Here is a 5,682-nt window from a genome sequence, read left to right as displayed (position 1 = left end):
CTTTCTTACAATCTTACCTCATTTTAATGTCTAAGTTGTTAACATGCAAGTAAAATTAAAAAATTTAATAACTTGAAACTTAAAATAACATTTAGCGACAAGTGATCCTCAAAATATGTCTGGAAACCTTATTTTAATATGGTAGTTTAATTCAATTAACTGATAAAATTAAAGAACAAACTTAAAATAATAAATTATTGATGGGGCTAAAGAATAGCTACCTTCGGTTGGAGTTATATATATATATGACCTGGCACTGTTTATTAAAAAATAATTTTTTGCAGAGCTATAATTTGGACAGAAGCTAAACATAAACCCTTCCGTTGAAGATAGCCTTAAGTCTTTAAAATAAAGACCTTAGTAGAGCAGTTTCTTTTTGTATAAGATTCGTCCACCATTTGAGAAAGGATCCCATCCTATGCCAAAAAAGGCTAAAAAAGAAAAGGGACTTTCAAAAGTGAAAACTGAGTCATGTCTCACCAAGATGATCAACTTTATTTCCCAGAGGTCTTCGCCACTAAGAAATGATGTTGCGTTTCCCTCTTTCACTCCCGCTTTCTCTTTCTCCACTGCACTTGAATTCATTGTGATTTCTCCAATTTAGATGTTAGAAAATATAAAATGAGTACTACTAGGGTATAAAATACGGACTGCACAATTGCTTCGAATTTTATGACCAATTCTAAGCGTGCACATTAAACTCTTTCATATTTTTTTATATTTTTTATATGTGAATGATTACGACTATTAAGTTCAGTAATACTTCTTCTTTACTTTATTAAAAAAAATATTAAGTTCAAATTTTATGAATAAAAGATATGACGTTGATATTGCATGCAGATATTGCAGCAGAGTAGGCATAGGATGAGACCTAGGGACCTATGGTATTTGTATTTTTCCATGGAATTGAGTTCTAGTTTAGTTTGTAGGGAACTGATATTCGGTATTATGATTAGATTTGAATTAAGAGTATTATTAGGGCAAAGTGGGGGACATTGTTGAAGGCCTTTAGTCGGCTCAATTATTCACAAAGGCATTCCAAATTATTTTTCATTGATCGAGTAATCCGGACCATTTAATTTAAATTATGTTGTCCTATTGACTCATTTTACTGGCCTACTTTACACACAATTTCAATCTCCAATGCCCAAATATCTCTCTTTCTTGAATAATCCGAATTATCTGACCTGCAAGATCTAGAGTATAAAATCTGGAGAAAATCTCGATCTCCCTCTACTACTATAGATGAATAGGGCATAGGCCCATCCATTATCCATCTTAATATTCCACACTCAGTTCTTGGGTGTCACAATTACTTTATTGACACTTCATGTCATTTGACCTTGACTTGTAGATAGTTACCCACGAATTCTCCTATCCCACCCCTTCGTCAATGCGGAGGTTCTTGGCAATTACATTCTTTCATTCAACGTAACTTCCTAACATTTTACCAAAGTTCCCGATTTCATTAGAAAATTTATCGCACGGCACAACACGAATCTTAACATAACTGTAAAAACAGAAACTCGAAAAGACAATAGCAATTCTGATTTGACAAAGTAACTTGCCAGCAACTTGCTTGATTTCCAAACAAATTAATCAAAGTAGCCATAATTAGTGTTACATGCAGAGGAACTGGATCCTCTCAGGACTCAAAGGAATTAAGTCCAACGATCAAATGATCTGGATCATTGAAATTTGATCAAACGGCTACAATTATTATAACTTTTAGAGGGCTTCCTGTTTGTAACTATTAGATCAAATTTCAATGGTTCGGATCATTTGATGAATATACTCAATTCCTTTGGGTTCGAAAAAGATATGATTACACATGCACAAACCTAAACACCTATAGTTACCATCATCAATTACACACCTAGTCCAACACGATGCCCCTTTATCGTGACAATGACATCGCGACACGTGGAACAAGCATATTTGGACCCTTCCTACCCTAGTTCCTCACTTCCACATGGAAAATATAATAATCCATCTTAATAATTTAATTAGTGTGACAACTGACAACGATATTATACAATAAAACAAAGGATTGCCTCTTTTGCAACCCCACCAAAGTGCTGGCATGCGTCTTAAGCTTTTGGAATTCTTCGTTTGATCAGTGAGATTGAATTCTTAAAAGATAATACTTGCATCCCTATGTGGAGATGCTTATATGCCCTCATTTACTAATGATACCAAATCAAAAAATTTCAATTTATTAATTTTCATTGGAAAATTATTTCTACGAAAAATCATTTGAATTGGAGATCGTTTAATCAATCAAATATATCAAAACAATAAGCGGTTTATCATGAACATGTTATTTGGTACCTATATTGTCAATTTGTTCAGTACATTCATATGACTAAATGATATCCGCTTGAAATGATTTTTTTGTATGAATGATATTCAATTGAAAATTAAAAGACTGAACGGCTCCGATTGTGAAATTTGTACCGTCAAGATACTTTATTCGTAAGGATATAATGAACTCATTCCTAAAAGGAGAATGCAACTATTATAAACTGTACTATTTTATTATTTAAGTATGTATTAATGTGGTATGATGCCCTCGTTTCTTTGGTTAACTTATTAAGACTATTCTTTTGCTTAAGTTATTTAAAATTTGTATTTAATTTTTTTAGAAAGTTAATAAAAATTCCTCACAAATTTTTTATTTAAAAACTCTTAGTGACACATTGTAACATTCCACATCGTTTAGGGGAGTGGATCCTCTAAGCCTTATATGTATATTCCTATCTCTACCTAGCACGAGACCTTTTAGGAGCTCACTAGCTTTGGGTTCTGTAGAAACTCTGAAGTTAAGCGAGTTCGCGCGAGAGCAATCTCAGGATGGGTGACCCACTGGGAAGTTCTCGTGTGAGTTTCCAGAAACAAAACCGTAAGGGCTTGGTCGGGGCCCAAAACGGACAATATCGTGCTACGATGGAGTCGAGTCCGGGATGTGGTGGGGGCTCGAACCGGGATGTGACAATTTGGTATCAGAGCCAATCCCTGGCCGGATATGTGTTGACAAGGACGTCGGGCCCTTAAGGGGGTGGATTGTAACATCTCACATCGCACAGGGAAGTGGATCCTCTAAGCCTTATATGTATATTCTCATCTCTACCTAACACGAGGCCTTTTGGGAGCTCACTGGCTTCGGGTTCCGTATGAACTCTGAAGTTAAGCGAGTTCGCGCGAGAGCAATCCCAGGATGTGTGACCCACTGGGAAGTTCTCGTGTGTTCCCAGAAACAAAATTGTGAGGTCGTGGTCGGGGCCTCAAGCGGACAATATCGTACTACGATAGAGTCGAGCCGGGATGTGGTGGGGGCTCGGGCTGGGATGTGACACACACCCCGATCAGAGTCGATGCATGTTGGCCGTCACCCGAAGGTGACGTAACCAAAAAGAAAAGTAAAGCATAAAAATATGGATAAATTTAAACCAAAACTAACATTTATTTAATCTAAAGTAGCGAGTGCGGAGTAGTGGGAAGAAACCCATAAAACATAAGTGTTCAGAACGTAGATGACATAAAAGTGTGCAGTCGAAACTAGTTAAAGTACTTAATACATAACTGGGAAAAGCCCCTGCATTTATTTAGGAGTATGTCAGAACTGCCAGATATTCCTCGTACGCCACAGAGTAATCAGCTATCTAAGTCCTAGATTGGCGAAAAATAGAAGGGTGAGTAGGCAAAAACTAAGGTTTATAAAACACATTTATTTTTCTGAGCATACTAACCTCTCGCTGTAAAACACATATAGTTTCTAGAAAAATCATGCTACATATAAGTATGAAAACAACTGTAAATCAACAATAAATCCAGAAATACGCTAATCATAATATCACAACAGTAGCATAATAAAATTAGGTGCTCATCAATCTATGCTAACACACGAGTTCATGCAGAGGGAATCTGACATGAACAAGACTAGGTGTAATCATAATATACGCTCTAGTACTACAATCACATGAAGACTAGCGCTAGGCACATCACATACGAGTCGGAGTTGCCTAATCCAACATGTACAACAGGACTGGCATCTACAATGGATCCAAGGTGAGCATGCGCCTTGTTTGTCCTTGTACCTCTTCGAGGTAAGTCTCACCTATATGTGAAATAACTTTACTAATTAATTAATTAGGACCTACACAAAAAGGCTAGGAAAATCCCCCATAGTTTGCTCAAATAGAGGGTTTAAATATACGAAAATATTTTACTCGACGTCGCGGACCCGTACACGCCAAGCACACACTGGCCGATGGCCGAACGTGCCACCAAGTCGCTGCCACACGTTCAGGCCACGCGCCTGACAGACTGACAGAACCCTAGGGAATATTCAGTCATATTTGACGAAATATTTCCATTAAATCTAACGGTGTTACCTAACGACGTCAGAATATTCCGTTAACTTTAACGGAATATTCTCCTTCTTCTCCTGTTAACCTCCGCCGTCTGGTTCACTGATTTCTGGAAAATTTTCAAAACCTCATAACTTCTTCATTTCTCAATCATTTTCAATGTACTTTATATGGAAATGAAGCCCAGGAAAAGGAGAACAAGTTTGGACCTCTTTAAAGTCCAAAAGGTGGATGGAAATGGATCAAAATAGACTCAAGACTCTCAGTCCTACTTTTGTTGTCTCAAACCCGTGGGTTTCCTCGTCTGCTCCACTTCAAAACTAGGCTAATGGCCTCGGGGAGTTGCCTAGATGCTTCCAAAACTCCAAAATCTTGTAACTCGAATGAAAAAACTTTGGGGAAAACTCCACCCAAGTCGGAGCTCCGAGTTGGACACTCAAAACTTGATCATTTCATGATCAATTTGTACAGATGGGTTCGTGAGGATGAGGGGAGCACAATGGTGGTAATTTGAGGATCGATCTGCAAGGTTTGGTGATGGTCCTTGTTGTTGCAAAGAAGAAAGAGTGATGGGTGAGGGAGAGAAGAAGAAGAAGAGAGAGAGAGAGAGGAAATGTTATGATTGGACAGAAAGAAGAGAGAGGGTGTTGTCTGATTGGGTGAAAAGATGTGGAAAAATGATATGATTGGTGATGAAGTGTGGTCACGGGACACACTTTTAAAAAAGGAAAAAAAGTGATAAGATTTGTACAATTTGAAATCAGACGAAATCTAATGTACCCTATGAAAAACAGTAGCTTCCAGTACTAAATAATTAACGCACACGTGTACAATTATACCCGTTGTTTACGTACTTTAACTAAATGTAATTTTTTCGTCACAAAACCGTTTCGGGTCTAACTCGCGCTAATCAACGAGTACTATTAAATTATGATAACGAGAAAAATAATTTAAAGCCGAAGAACTATGTCCACGTCACCTTGCCAACAAGGGTATAAACGTCAATTTACACACTCTGGGAGAAAATTACATAGAAAATTAAGGACGGGTCGTTACACTTAGACAACTTTCTTTGTAATTAAGACACTTTTTTTTTATTATTGAAGACACTTGTTTATTATTAAAAATATTTTCTTTAATTCAAAATTCTTTTATTTTGTGTTCTTATAATACAAAAATTGTCCTTAATAATAAGAAAAGTTGTTTAAGTGTTTATTTTTTATAAAAAGAAGGGAAATTTTATTAAAACTCATTCAACCTCTTTTTACATCCAATTCTAAAAATATTTTATTCAAATTCCTAGTTCACCCTT

At 36.6% G+C, this 5,682-nt stretch overlaps 1 long non-coding RNA gene across 1 annotated transcript; it reads right to left on the bottom strand.

Annotated features, from left to right (window-relative positions):
* Positions 1–3,443: 3,443 nt before the first annotated feature.
* Positions 3,444–5,043, bottom strand: LOC148696550 (uncharacterized). Its single transcript, XR_015961989.1, has 2 exons — positions 4,010–5,043; positions 3,444–3,669 (listed from the first exon to the last, which is right to left on the bottom strand). It is a non-coding gene; the product is annotated as an uncharacterized LOC148696550 (long non-coding RNA).
* Between the last annotated feature and the right edge of the window lie 639 nt (positions 5,044–5,682).

The sequence above is a fragment of the Pyrus communis genome, chromosome 5 (genome assembly GCF_041283825.1).
Source record: "Pyrus communis isolate YQ-2024b chromosome 5, ASM4128382v1, whole genome shotgun sequence".
In the NCBI taxonomy this organism is placed as follows: domain Eukaryota; kingdom Viridiplantae; phylum Streptophyta; class Magnoliopsida; order Rosales; family Rosaceae; genus Pyrus; species Pyrus communis.
The sequence above is the reverse complement of the archived record's forward strand: the minus strand, read 5'-3'. Positions and strand labels throughout refer to the sequence as shown.